This window comes from Salminus brasiliensis, chromosome 20 (genome assembly GCF_030463535.1).
Source record: "Salminus brasiliensis chromosome 20, fSalBra1.hap2, whole genome shotgun sequence".
Taxonomy (NCBI): Eukaryota; Metazoa; Chordata; class Actinopteri; order Characiformes; family Bryconidae; genus Salminus; species Salminus brasiliensis.
Window position 1 is genome coordinate 24,708,397 of NC_132897.1, and position 14,943 is coordinate 24,723,339.

General features: G+C 41.5%; 1 pseudogene; it reads left to right on the plus strand.

Moving 5' to 3' along the window:
- Positions 1 to 1,030: 1,030 nt before the first annotated feature.
- LOC140542391 (uncharacterized) overlaps positions 1,031 to 14,943 on the plus strand; it is a 251,494-nt pseudogene continuing 237,581 nt past the window's right edge.

Below are 14,943 nucleotides of genomic sequence, written 5' to 3' on the forward strand. Positions count from 1 at the left end.
GGAATAATCTTTAATTAGCAGAAGAAATTGTTACATAAATGAATATGATGTATTGTGTCGAGAATGATGCACAATCAGGATTGTGGTGTGAATCTGAAGTGCTGCTTCAAAAATGGCACTTCCAAGTTTTTGCTTTCCCTTTTTGGCGAAATTGATACACGGATTGGACCATGTATCAAAAGGGCCGATGGTAGCAACAGCGAACAAACACTGGTTGGCGCCAGGTTTTTCAACATTTGCAGAAAAGTTTTGCAAATCCTGAGTCATTTGTATGAACATAACATAGGGAAAATGACACGACAGCTCAATCGGCATATCCTACTCCAAATTTTCCAATTGAACACATTATGATTGACTTCATTGAGCTAACACCATGCCAAAATTACTGGTATTGTCTGATAATCATTGACATGTTCAGCAAATGTCCAGAGTGCTTTCCATGTAGAAAACAAGACACACTCGCAGTAGCAAAATGCTTGCTTAGGGAAGTAATTACTAGAGTACTTCCTTTGGAGTTCCAGTAAAAATTTCATCAGACAATGGCAAGCACTTTTAGAACAAACTGATCCAACATCTTTCTGGTGCTTTGAAAATTGATTTGAAAACACATTGCGCTTATCATCCGCAGTCGGCTGGTGCATGGGAACGTCTAAACCAGACCATCAAATAATTCAAACCGCCAAACAGGACTGAGCCCAATGGAAGTATTCTGTGGTTTTCCTAACCTTTCTCTTTACAGGCCAGTTGAATGCTCTCTACAGCAGGTCGATGATCACATGATTGATTATATGAGTGCACTGTGCAAAACTCTTTAGTCTATTCATTCACAGGTGAAAGAGGTGTTGCCAGTGAGTGCTGAGGGTCCTCTACACTCTGTGAAAGTCGGTGACGGGGTGGTAGTGAAAGCCTATCGAAGGAAGGCTCATGGATCCACTGCTCACATTGCAAGAGAGAGACTGTTCCAGACAGCTTTGTGTCTAAAACTGAAGATCCAGGTGATCAGATGACGTGCTAGTAACCTCTCACTGTTATGCCCAACGTCTCCTATGTAGTGCAAAACTCCACTAGGCAGAAGACGGTTGTTTCCATGCCACGGAAATCAACGCTGGCCCGGAGTAGTGGCCCAGAAGCAGATGCTTGTCGACAAGTTTGTTGTTGTTTCCACTGTTTTCCGTCTAGTGTGTTAAAATTTTCTTTAGGGAAACAGACAGGACTTTGACCTTTGTGTTACACTTGTTCTTACTTATACTTCGTGCTCTCCTATCTTTATGAACAATTGTATTAGATTTTATGACATGTAGAGGTAATTGGAATCGTGGACATAGATCTAAATTCAGATCAACTAATTCTGAACAGTTAGAATCTTTGTTTGACATTTTATGTTTAAAGGGAGGAAATGTGGTTTTGAGATCATAGTAGTACATAGTCAGATGATTATTATCTCTCACATATACCATATGTATTTCATTTCATCATCATTCTCTTAGTAAATTATATCCAGGCTAACATACTACTAGACTTACGCACTTAATAAAAACTTTTGGGTGGACTTTTACTGCTCCATATGAAGGAGACCACAAATCAGTTACTCCCCTTCAGCCGGAGTGGAACAAACTAGCTACTCCTCCGATCCCAAGTGTAGACCTTATCTGTTTTCTCTATGCTGGCCACAGTGAGTTGTTGTTCAAGTGACCTCGAAGTTGCATACCAACTCGTTTGGGTATCTCCAGGTGTGAGGGGCTTCTAAAAAACATATTTGAGCTTCCTTCCTCTTCATTAATTATGCACGTATGTTAACGCCCTTTTGTTTATTCATATCACAGTTAGGTGTAACCAATGCGCTTCAATAACTTCTTTGTCTTCTGTGAATCAGTGGAAAGTGACAACACCCCTTTGGGAAGATATATATGACCTTTTGTAACTTGGTCAACCTTCAGAGATCTCGGAGTATTTGCCAGGAGCTTCTCCCCGGCCGAAAGCTTTTCAATAAATATATTACTTTGGAGCATTTATAGTGATTTCTGCTTATTTAAAAAATGTCCACCATGGCTTAGTGTCAGTTTTAGGTTCAGCTCAGGTTAGGCTTGATTAAAAGTTAGGCCTGACATCAGTTTTAGGTTCAGCTGAGGTTTAGGCTGGATTTAAAGTTAGGCTTGACATCAGTTTTAGGTTCAGTGCAGGTTAGGCTTGATTTAAAGTTAGGCTTAGTGTCAGTTTTAGGTTCAGCTGAGGTTTAGAGTTGATTTAAAGTTAGGCTTAGTGTCAGTTTTAGATTCAGCTGAGGTTTAGGCTATTTTAAGCAGACCTTTGTAAGAAGATAAAGTAATGGGAGGTAAAATACTGGACAGATCAGGTGGTTGTAGGAGAAGACTTTATTGTAGTTCCAGACGACTCAGTTGACCATCTTCCCTCTAGAGGGCAGCAGCATCTTTTTGATTATATTTTCAATAACTTAGTCTCCAATACTAATCTGACAAACTGTTGGAGGACAAGAAACCCCAATTCCAGACAGTACACCTGGTTTAATGCTTATAATAATGCTTAGTGTTCAAGGCTACACTACTGGTTAATCTCTCACAATAAGATAAGATAGTCCTTTATTAGTCCCGCAGTGGGGAAATTCACAGTGTGACAGCAGAAAGGGATAGCAAGACACTCAGTTACAAAAATTTAGATAAATAATTTACACTATATACACAATATAAATAAGAATTAAAAAGCAATAAACAATATTATTTACAGCAAAAGACTCTTAATTGCACATGGGGGGGGGGGGGGTATTGCACATAGTATCCCCTGAACATGAACATGTGTGTGTAGTTAAGTGTGTGTGTATGTGGTCCGCTGGGAGCAGTGCTGGTTGTGCAGTCTGACGGCAGCAGGAAGGAAGGACCTGCGATACAGCTCCTTCACACACTTGGGGTGAAGCAGCCTGTCGCTAAAGGAGCTGCCCAGTGATGCCAGAGTCTCATGCATGGTATGGGAGCTGTTCTCCAGCATGGATGCCAGCTTGGTTGTCATCCTCCTGTCTCCCACCACCTGCACTGGGTCTAAGAAGCACCCCAGGACAGAGTCGGCCCTCTTTATGAGTTTGTCCAGTCTCTTCTTATCTGCCGTCGAGATGCTACTGCCCCAGCAGACCACTCCATAGAAGATGGCAGATGCCACCACTGTGTCGAAGAACGTCCTCAGGAGCGCTCCCTGCGCTCCAAAGGACCTCAATCTCCTCAGCAGGTAGAGTCTGCTCTGGCCTTTCTTGTAGAGTGCAGCAGTGTTGACTGACCAGTCCAGTTTGTTGTTCAGATGAACACCCAGGTATTTATAAGAGTCCACACTCTCGATGTTCATACCCTGGATGTTCACTGATGGAGGGGGGTGTCTGCACCTGCGGAAATCCACCACCAGTTCTTAGGTCTTTCCAGCGTTATTCTGCAGATGGTTCTGCAGACACCAGTCCACAAAGTCCTGAATAAGTTCTCTGTACTCGCTGTCCTCCTTATTGGATATGAGGCCGACGATCGCTGAGTCATCAGAGAACTTCTGGAGGTGACAGGTCGGTGAGCTGTACATGAAGTCAGCAGTGTACAGGGTGAAGAGGAACAGTGCCAAGACCGTTCCTTGAGGGGCTCCTGTGCTGCTGACCACCAAGTCAGAGACACAGTCCCGTGCCCTCACATACTGTGGTCGGTTGGTGAGGTAGTCCAGTATCCAGTTTGACAGGTGACTGTCCACTCCACAATGTCCCAACTTGTCCTTTAGAAGCTCTGACTGTATGGTGTTAAAAGCACTGGAGAAATCGAAGAAGGTGATCCTCACAGTGCTGCCGGGCTTCTCCAGGTGAGAAAGAGCTCTGTGTAGAAGATAGATAGATGATATGACGAAAAGTATTTAAAGTTGTGAAATTTCAGCATCTCCTTTAACTGATCACTGTTCAGTTCCCTTCTTCCTCTCTCTGAACAAATGTAAATCACCTTTGAATTCAATTAGGAAATTTAATAGTAACCTTTTGCTTAATTGAAGATATTTCACTACTGGAAATTTCACCTTTGAACAAATGGGAGTGGTTTAAATGCAATGTTGGAGCAGCAGCAATTAGGACAGTATGCTTCTAAACAGATGAGGGTCCAACACTCACAACAGACACACACAGATTCGTTCAGCATTGATTAGGAAGTGAATATGGGTTGAATGCAGTGTATTAAGCTTAGCCTGTAGCTCAGCTAGTCTGTGCTGCAGCATGACTGAGGAGACAGAGGCTGCTTCTCTTTAGTGAACTGCATCTCTTCATTTCATTTAGACGGGCTGGAGCACGGTCGAAGAGAAGAACCAGGCTGAACCAGCAGACGGAGTCCAGCCTGTTTCTCTGTGCAGCTGGACACAACGCAGAGTCGTGGACGGGTATCCCGGATGTAAAGAGGACCGGCTACATTTATACACTGATCCATTAATAAAGACTTTTATCTTAGATTTTGTCTGAATAACTTAATACTTTTGTCTCAGTCCCTCTGACGCCTACTTTCCAGAATGTGTGAAAGTGTGTAAAAAAGAAAGAAGAGAGAGACATTTTTAGGTCAAATAAAGTTAATTTTATTATTTTTTTTCGGTGGTTAATAAGAATGAGAATTATATCAGTTCAGTGGTATATTAATTTAATTTTGAAAATATCAAATTGACATTTGCGTTGTATGAAAGGTGTAGTTGTATTAAACGACAGAAATAGTCATTGTAGGAGATTAAACTAGACGCTAGGTGGCAGCATGGAGTCAGGAGTCAAATGCTTCAACAGCACTGAACTGTGTTAATACTCTGAAAAGCTTCTCAGTGAGCATCTCTACACCAAAGCTGCTCAAGTACTTCAAGTACATCGCTGCGCTAATGGCGCCCCCTGTGGAGAGTCTTAAGCTCGCGGGAGCCATTACAGCACAGTGTGTAATAAAAACTGAATCCAAATTTCTAAAGAATTTCATTTTTAAAGCATAAAGGAAAATGATATCACTCTCCAGTGTAAATTAGACCTTCCAGCAGTAAATATTCACTCAGCTTCTAGTTAAAGAAATATTTGAAGGAAACAGTGGCGTAGGGTTCAGTTAAACTGCTCACACCACCCAACCTAACCCCTCATATGAGTCGTGTTTTATGTTAAATTAAATATAGGAAATGTTACACAAAGAACGACAACAAATATTTACCATGTCACCCTGAATGTCACGAGAAGCGCCGGGAAGCGAGTCTTTATACAAGGAAGCTGTTACTGACATATAATGATCGCTAGATGCCAATTCTTCCACGCATCATTCAGTTGGGTGTAGAGACTCTCGATATGCCCGGTGAGTTTAAACTGTTCACTGGATGTTCAAAAATAAAATTGTTATAATTAAAAATATATTAAATAATAATATACATAAGAATAATCAGTGTAATTACAAATTACAAAAGTATATTTAAGTATTAAATAATTGTTTACTGTTGTCTACAGAATATTGTTTCTGAAAGATGACAATGCCCCCTACTGTTACCATAAAGCTATAACTGTCAGGCCCTCGTTATCGTGCCCTCTCCCGGGGCGATCCCGAGCCGCTGCCCACAGGCCCAAATAGGGACTTCCTGATCGTGTCTGTTTATTTGTGTTGATTCATTGTTCATGTGTTTCACCTGGGACTGGGAGTAAGGAGAAAGGAGTGTAGTTCCCTTTGTTCTCTGCCGTGAATTGACTCGACTGGAATCCCTGTGACGCTCTGGGATTCATCACGCGTTACTGGCGTGTTCAGCTCAGCTCTAGTTTTGCCCATGTTGCTGCACTTTGCTGTTCATATCTCTTTGTTTTATATTTGGTTAATAAAGTACCATGCTTTGATTTCCATCTCTGCGAGTGTTCATCCCTTCAGGTCTGGCCGTACACGCCATGATAATAACATTAACAGGTGAACGTCATTCTTTTTTGAGGTTAATTTATTTAGATTTTCATTTGTTGTATTTAATAATCATTTAAGAAAGAGGAGAGAGGTCTGTAATTTTCATCATAGGTACACTTCAACTATAATCCAGGAAATGACATTGTAGGATTTGTAAAGAATTTATTTGTAAATTTTGGTGGAAAATAAGTATTTGGTCAATAACAAAAGTTCAACTCAAAACTTTGTAACATAACCTTTGTTGGCAATGACAGGTCAAACGTTTCCTGTCTTCACCAGGTTTGCACACACTGTAGCTGGTATATTAAGCATGATTAAAAAACCACATGTATCCAGGATGTACTTGGATTACCTGGATGTCATGCAAGCTAGCAGACCAAGAAGCATTCTGGTCAATAGGACAAACAGATCTTCCATTAACTTCTGTTATTAGACTGTACTATTACACTGCATAGTGTTAGAAGGGTGAGCTGAACTGTATTGATTACTTAAGTGCTGATTTAACACTGGGAACTTTACTGTGCATGTAGTCTTTATAAGTCAGAAGTCAGAGGTTTCTTAATAACAAAAACTAACTGGCACCATTAATGATCAGAGACTAATCACATTCCTTCAACAGACGCCCTGGAGAGCCCAAAGCTCACCCTAAACACCTCAAACTCGTCTCACCTGGGGAAGCAGTCCAGTACAGCTGTGACCACTGTAACATCTTATACAAATCAGACAGGAGCAACTCCATCAGCATCACTGTGGGTAAGAGAACAGAGAAAGGCTTTATAATAAGCTCATCTGACTGCAGTAGTAGTAGCAGCATTCTGTAATCATATGTGAGCAGCACGGATTGCTACTGGCTGTCTAAAAACGTCCATAAAAAAAGTGTGCCACTACCGGATTCACACCCGGCCAGTTTTGTGCTTAGCATGTGCTGCTCTGTTTAGAGAACCGGTATGGACTATATGAAGTTATAAGAACCAATGAAAATTAAAGAGAATATTATATTATACTAATTAGCGCTAAATCAAGAATTCTGTGATTTACACTATATGGACAAAAGTATTTGGACACCTGCTCATTCATTGTTTGTTCAAAATGAAGGATATAAAAAAAAGTATTTATCCTGCTTTTGTTGGAGTAACTGTCTCTACTGTTCAGGGAAGAAGGCTTTCTACTAGAGTTTGGAGGAGCATTGCTGTGAGGATTTGATTGCATTCAGTGACAAGAGCGTTAGTGAGGTCAGGATGTTGGATGATCACCACCCCACCACCTCAACTATTAGATGGAGCACCACCATAATTCAGCTCAATGCTGGGTGGTTTTATACCCCTCTAACCCACGCCTGACATCAGGCATGGCGCAAGAAGGTTCATGTTTACTATCTGCTCCATAAAAAGTGTCCTATTCTAATGGCAGTACTTTTCTACAAGCACTAGACAAGCTGTGTGCTGTTTGCACATCTGTGTCAGAAATGGGTGCACCTTAAAGATGCTGAATTCAGTCATTAGAAGGTGTGTCAACAAACATTTGGTCATTGGCCATTATCTATTTTTAGTAGAGCAACTTAACTGGTATCTGTCTGGCTGTCATCAGCTCACAAACAGTAGCTTCCACAGACAACTGCTGTATGTGTGAACAGCCACTGTGGGTGAGCTGCTGCAATCACAATGTGGCCTGTGTGAATGTTGTACCAGTTTACAGCTACTGATACCAGTTCCTCTTTTCCAGTGAATTTGCTGCAGCCCAACATCTCCTTCAGTGTTTCACTGGCGGCTTGAAGGGCCTGAAGTGACCAGGAGCTACAGCTCCATCATCTGCTCCGTTCAACCGCAGTATCCAGGAGGCTCCTTCCACCTGGAGTTCAGTGGTGAATCCAGCATCACCAAAACTCAGTCAGCTGTTAACCACTCAACCACCTTCTCCTTCCCTGAGGCTGATTATGTCCACCAGGGAAACTACAGCTGTGTTTATGAAGTAACTGTGTCTTCACGCTCTTTTAGATCCTCCAACACGGAACTCTTGGCCGTCACTGTGAAAGTTACAGTAATAAGATGAGCTCATCGTTTTTCTGGACTAGTTCTCCTGAAGTGTAAATATTCTGACAGTAATTTCTCCCTCAGTATCGTTGGTTCCCATCATCAGTTTTTCAGCCGCAGCAGCAGGACTGTTACTCGTATCAGTGCCGATCATTGTTTTCCTCAAAGGGAGAAATAAGCAAAAACTGCAGAAAGCTGAGAAGACGTATCGTAGACACTGTGAGTACTTTCTGTTCAGAGGACAGTTTACTGAGGTACATTGAAACTCACAGAAGGTAAACAGAGAGTAGATACACATGTCCAAATGTTTGTGGACACCTGCTCATTCATTATTTCTTCTGAAATCAAGAGTATTAAAAAGTATCTTATTTTCTTCTCTGCAGAACGAGCATGGATGTGAGGATTACCACCCCACCTCATCCCAAACTCCCCAACTCATCCCAAAACTAATGGATTTCTTCTCTGTTTTTCCTTCATTGTTTTGGTTTGTTGGTTTTTCTGCTTCCAGGTTTCTGTTCATTGTTTTTTCAACACCTCACTTGTGTTCTTTCTCCTGGCCCAAGCTCCGTCTAGTGTTCTGCTTTTGTTTGATATGTTTCTCGTTTTCCTGAATACTGCTCAGCTTCCTCCCAGTCCCAGCTGTGTTACTGTGTCCAGTTTGAGTTGTGAGGTTTTGATTTTGTTTCTGGTTCTGTGCATTAGATTGCTGTTCCCCCGGTTGTGCTTTGCTTTGTTGTGTCTGTTTACTTTTGCCCAGGTTACATTAAAGTCCTGCATCGTCCATCCCTGCAAGTGTTTCCTTGTGTTCACTGTCACGTCTGACCAGGTATGACAGTAACTAATAAATTATTTATCATTATTTATTTATTTATTTATTTATTATTATTATTATTATTATTGAAAACAACTGTATCATGAAAACATCACATCTGTAATACATAAAGGAAATTATTGTGGTTGTCATTATTTATTAACAATAATAACAATGGTAATATTTACATATTTAATGTGCTAAAATGCCTTAAGATGAGACGATTAGCCTCGTTAATAAGTGACTCTATGACTGGAGCTGCTGCTGCAGATATGATATCTGACCTGTAGGTGGCGCTGCTGAGTCGCTTTTCATCCTGAATCAGTGTAATCTCTGTGAAACTGGACTGAATTGTCTACTTATGTCTCTTTACCCTCAACTGTCTCCGTTTTGTTGTGCTAATAACCACAGTATGAGGAGGCCTGGAAAAAATGACCTTAACGTGGTTTCAGACTGACCTAAAGTGACCTTCACCTTTAAGTTCCATAATGAGTGTAAACAGTCCTTATTTCCCAACATGAACCCAGACCCAGATTCATTTTAGAAACTATGAACTGAAACTCCATGGCAGCATTTGAAAACCATTAATATGCAACATTATGGGCTGTTTAATTTAGACGTCTAATAGACTGTAGTGTCTAAACGATTAACTCCGGCATATATTAAATATAACAGCAGTTTATTAGTTCTTATCTCCTGCTCTCCGGGACCCTCACCTCACTTGGCCTTGGAGAGGCAATCTCCCCGCACCCTCCCACAAGCCTTTGCAAAGTCTAGGCCACAGAGACCAGCTACAGTTTGTTTCTTTAGTTCCAGTGCATTTAAACATTCAGTTCAAGTGAGGATTCTACAGATTTATCAATTCTTCTGTTTACAGACCGTCACTCTCCCTTTTCATGACGGTCATGAACTGAACTACATCCAGTTTTTTCACATATTTTTTTATTTTAAGATATGATTCTTCTCATCCCACCTACCACCTGGGAGTCCATGGTTAAGTATTTTCCAAGTATCGGTCGATAGATGCTCTAAATTCAGTTCAGGATGAGAAGATTACAGAGAGGACGTAATGTACACGAGATAAGGGGTAAAGATAAATTTACCATAACAGTGAAAGTAAATGTGTGTTCCCCTTTTACTCACATACTGAATTTACATATATATGGTCACCTGAAGTAATTCATAATTAATATACTGGCCTTTGGCCCGAGTAAGATCTTCCTGTCGTGAGTATTCAATCAGAAACCTCTAATCAGCATTAGTGAACAGTTCGGTTGTTTTTTGTATTGACTTTTACTGTTTTGACTTCTACATAGCCTGGACTACATAGAGACTAAATCTATAACCACTAGACTACTATAATAACACACAAAGTAAAGTAACAGCAAATGTTACATGTATTATGATTATTATTATTAGTGAAAAATAAGGGATTAAAGACTGCACACACTGCTTTCAGAATATAGAAGAGTATATATGATATACAAGCTGACAGCCCTAGTTTCTCTAAAGCAGGAAAGTACGAGCAGTTGGCGTCATCACTCGACTATATGTTCAAAGTGTCAACAAGTAATAAATAATAGGAAAAGGGAGTGATATTGAAACATTGGCAAAAAACAAAATAGATAAAAGGGGAAAAAAGCCTTATAAAATCAATTCAAGTTTATTTATAAAACAACGAATGTCATCACAAAGCATTTAACAGAGATCTGGGTATAAATACCTAGAATAAAACCCAGGAATAAAAACAATAAATCAATACTGAATTAAGAGAATATGGAAATGCGCCATCAAGCCATAAAAGATGAAAACGTGAGTGAAATGTTGAAGTCCAGGCAGGTATGCATGGTCATGCAGTGAGGTGAGGATGAATCAACACGAGGCTCTAGATCAAGACAGTGGGCTGTAGGATAGTCGAGAGCCAGGTCTGGTGGTACATGGATGGAATAGCTGGAACTGGGCATCTCAATACATGGTAGAGAGAGAGAGAAAACAGAAAGGAGGGGGGAAAACAAGGGGTTAGGAGATCCAATGGGTAGGGTGGGAGTCAGATCACGGCAAGCTTAAAACCTCAACAAAAAAAAAGAAAAAAAAACAAAGGTTTCAAGCACATCTTAGATAAAACAAGGCCTTGATTCACAGGGAAAGTCCTAACTACATAAACATACTCAAAGAATTGGATACAATAAAAATGTCCTTCCCTAAACTCAGGCCTCTTTTGCCACAGGACTTACTGTACAAATGACACGGGTAGAATTGATCAAGGTCATAACAGTAGAGACAGAATTGTGGCCAAAATACATTTGCAAAGAAACAGACATATCTACCACTCCGAGAAAAAGGCCTCGAATGAACAGGATAATGCAGCAGTCTCGAGCACAAGCACTGCAATCCATATGATCAGCTCAGAGTCCATAAACATTTTCCATTTACCAAACATTTTGGTAATTTGGATGATTTCTATCATCCCGTAAGACTGGTGTCCTCACCCCCTTATTTCAGTCCTGAAGCACTGTGGCTGTAAAAGCTACATAGGACAACCACATATGGTCATTTCCTAAAGTAGTGTTGGTAAGAGTCTCAAACGCGAGAACAGCTCAGCCAGTTTGGATGAAACACTTTGTTTTGAACACAGAAACTCACAAGAGACATCGGTATGATTGACTAACTAAACATTAGGTGGTGCATTGTCCTTGTGTGTGAAAAAGGATAGGAACCAGATTCCTGGGGGCCTGAAAGGAGGTCAAGGGTGCACAATGTTCTGGGCCATTTTCAAGAAGAAAATTAAGAAAGGGATTTAGGAGTATGAGTAGACTGGTGTACGACCTGTAAACGTAGATTAGAAAGACAATAATAATCAGAACCTGTAATCAGATCAGGACAGAACAGTGTTAGTATGAAAACAGGCTACAGCAGCATGATTAGAATACCCCCAGAGTTGCTTCTTCTGAAGTGGGAAACTGATAGTAGTCCAGAATCCTGCAAAAGAAATGTACATTACTGGTTGTAGGGTTTAAGAAGTTCTCCAAGATGCTGTGGGGACCAACAATCGAGAGACTCATTTCAGAAGAAGTATTTTATAATCAACATGGAATTTAACTGGAATCCAGTGCAGGGACGAGAGAATAGACACATGTGGTCACAATTTCAAGCTCTAGTGAGCAGTCAAGCCGCTGCATTCTGAACTTATTTAATGACCCTGAGCTTATTTAAAGATTAACATAAACTTCCTACCATAGCAGCATTACAATAATCCAATCTTGAGGTTATAAATCTATATAAATTTAATAGAGTGCGCGACTGAGTGAGCTCATTTGTGTTCTGTTCTGTTTCATTTTTTATATACATTTTCCTTTGACTTGTTTCATAAATTCAATATCACTGTAACTTACCTGGAAGTATTCAGCTGTGTGCTTGTGGTGAAGCGTCCTTCACATCTGCTTGAAGCCACACTACCACATCACAGCCAGCCAGCCAGAGTTGCAGGTGGACAGACAGCGAGCTACAGATTTGTAGATGGGTAAAATAGAACAAGCTGCAGATGAACAGAAAAACAACCACAGAGCTGCAGATTTAAAGACAAACACAGTTGCAGACAGTCAGAGTTGGAACCAGAGTCTAAACAGAATGAACTGCAGATTTATAACCAGAGAGGTATAGATTGACAGACAGACAGAGATGCAGAAGGACCGAAAGCCAAGGGACATACATACAGTCAAACAGAGTTGCAGATGCATAGTCGGAAAAACAGCCAGCTAGCCAGCCAGAACTGCACATTGAAAGAAAATTAGCCACTAAATTGCCACACAGTTGCAGATAGACACAACCAGCCAGAGATGCAGATAGTCAGACAGTTTCACATGGATACAGCGTTTCATATGGATAAACACCGCCAGAGTTGCTGCCAGAGCCTTAGCAGGATGAATTGCAGAGTTTTAGATGGAGACAGACAGAGATGCAAAACGGTAAGCAGCCAGCGAGCCAGCCAGAGTTGCACAAGGACAGCCAGTCCAGCCACAGAATCACACATGGAAAGAAAGCCAGCCAGCCACAAAGTTGCACATGGACATGCAAACGGCGCCACACACAGTTGCAGACGGACACAGTTTAAAATGAACAGCCACCCAGTCAACCAGTTGTAGATGGACAAACAGCCAGAGTTGCGGAGCGAAATACACACTGCCAAACAGTCAGAAACAGTCACACAGTCAGAAAGACAGCCATCCATTGAACTGCACATGGATAGACAGCCAGCCATCAGAGTTTAAACAGAACGCAACAAAATTGCAGATTCATAGACAGCCAAAGAGTGCTGATGGACAGACAAGCCAAAGAGTGTTGATGGACATTCACACAGCCAAATATAGTTACAGACGCACAGTCAGAAAGACAGCCAGCCAGAGTTGCACATGGATAAACAGTCAAAGCAGCACACAACAACAGAGACGCAGACACATAGTCAGAAAGAAAGCCATCACTGCACCTGACAGCCAGCCAAACAAAGTTGCAGAGGGATTATCATACATTTGCAGACGGATAGGGAGTTTCACATGCATAGACAGCCAGTCAGAGTAGCTGCCAGAATCTAAACAGAATGAACTGCAGCTTTATAGACAGCCAGAGAGAGGTGTAGATGGACAAAGGAACATACAGTCAAACATGGTTGCAAATGCATAGTCAGAAAGACTGCCAGAGTTGCACATTGACAGACAGACACTGAATTGCAAACAAATGGCCAAGCAGACAGCTACACAGGTGTAAATGAAATGAAAAGGTTTTAAATGGAGAGACAGCTAGAGATGCTAAAGAACAGGCAGCCAACCAGAGATACACATGAATAGCCAGGCAGCAAGCGTTGCACATGGACATGCAGACAGCCATACAGTTGCAGATGGAGTGACAGCCAACCAGCCTGCCAGAGTTGCAGATCCTAAGGGAATGAGGGCGCTGGTGAGTGGGTCTTCTAGGAGCCACAGTTAACCTATAAGGGGGGGGGGGAGAAACACACCAATAGCATTAGGATAAAGCAATTAATTACATCTAGCTTAGCTTACCAGTATACATCAACAAGGCCATGTAAACAAGACATGTAAATAATGTCGTATTGTCATTTTAGGATGTGATGACCACCCCTATAGCAAGCACTTGGTTCACTCCAGGCTAAGCAAAGAACGAGCGCCTTATGTAAAGAGTGTGCGACTTGTCTCTTTTATGTTCCGTTTTGACTTTGTCTATACTTTCCATTGACTTTTTTGCACGAATTCAATAAACATCACTGGATGTATTCAGCTGTGTACTTCTGGTAAAGCCACACTACCACAACACAGAGACAGCCAGCCAGAGCTGCAGATGGACAGACAGCAAGCTATCGTCTTGTAGACAGATAAAACAGAACAAGTTGCAGATGGACTGAAGAACAAATACAGAGCTACAGATTTATAGACAGACAGTTGCAGACTGAGAAGAGGGACATACATACAGTCAAACAGAGTTGCAGATGCATAGTCGGAAAAACAGCCAGCCAACCAGAACTGCACATTGAAAGAAAGTTAGCCACTGAATTGCCACACAGTTGCAGATGGATACAACCAGCCAGAGATGCAGATAGTCAGACAGTTTCATATGGATAGACACAGCCAGAGTTGCTGCCAGAGCCTTAGCAGGATGAATTGCAGAGTTTTAGATGGAGACAGACAGAGAAGCAGAACGGTAAGCAGCCAGCAAGCCAGCCAGAGCTGCACACAGACAGCCAGTCCAGCCACAGAATCACATATGGAAAGAAAGCCAGCCAGCCAGCCACAAAGTTGCACATGGACATGCAAACAGCACCACACACAGTTGCACACAGACACAGTTTAAAATGGACAGCCACCCAGTCAACCTGTTGCAGTTGGATATACAGCCAGTCAGAGTTGTAGCCAGAGTCTAAACAGAACCAATTGCAGATTTATAAACAGCCAGAGAGTTGTAGATGGACAAACAGCCAGAGTTGTGGATCGAAATACACATTGCCAAACAGTCAGAAACCGTCACACAGTCAGAAAGACAGCCAGCCATAGAGTTGCACATTGTTAGACAGCAAGCCATTGAACTGCACATGGACTGACAGCCAGCCATCAGAGTTTAAACAGAACGCAACAAAATTGCAGATTCATAGACAGAGCCAGAGTGTGCTGATGGACAGACAAGC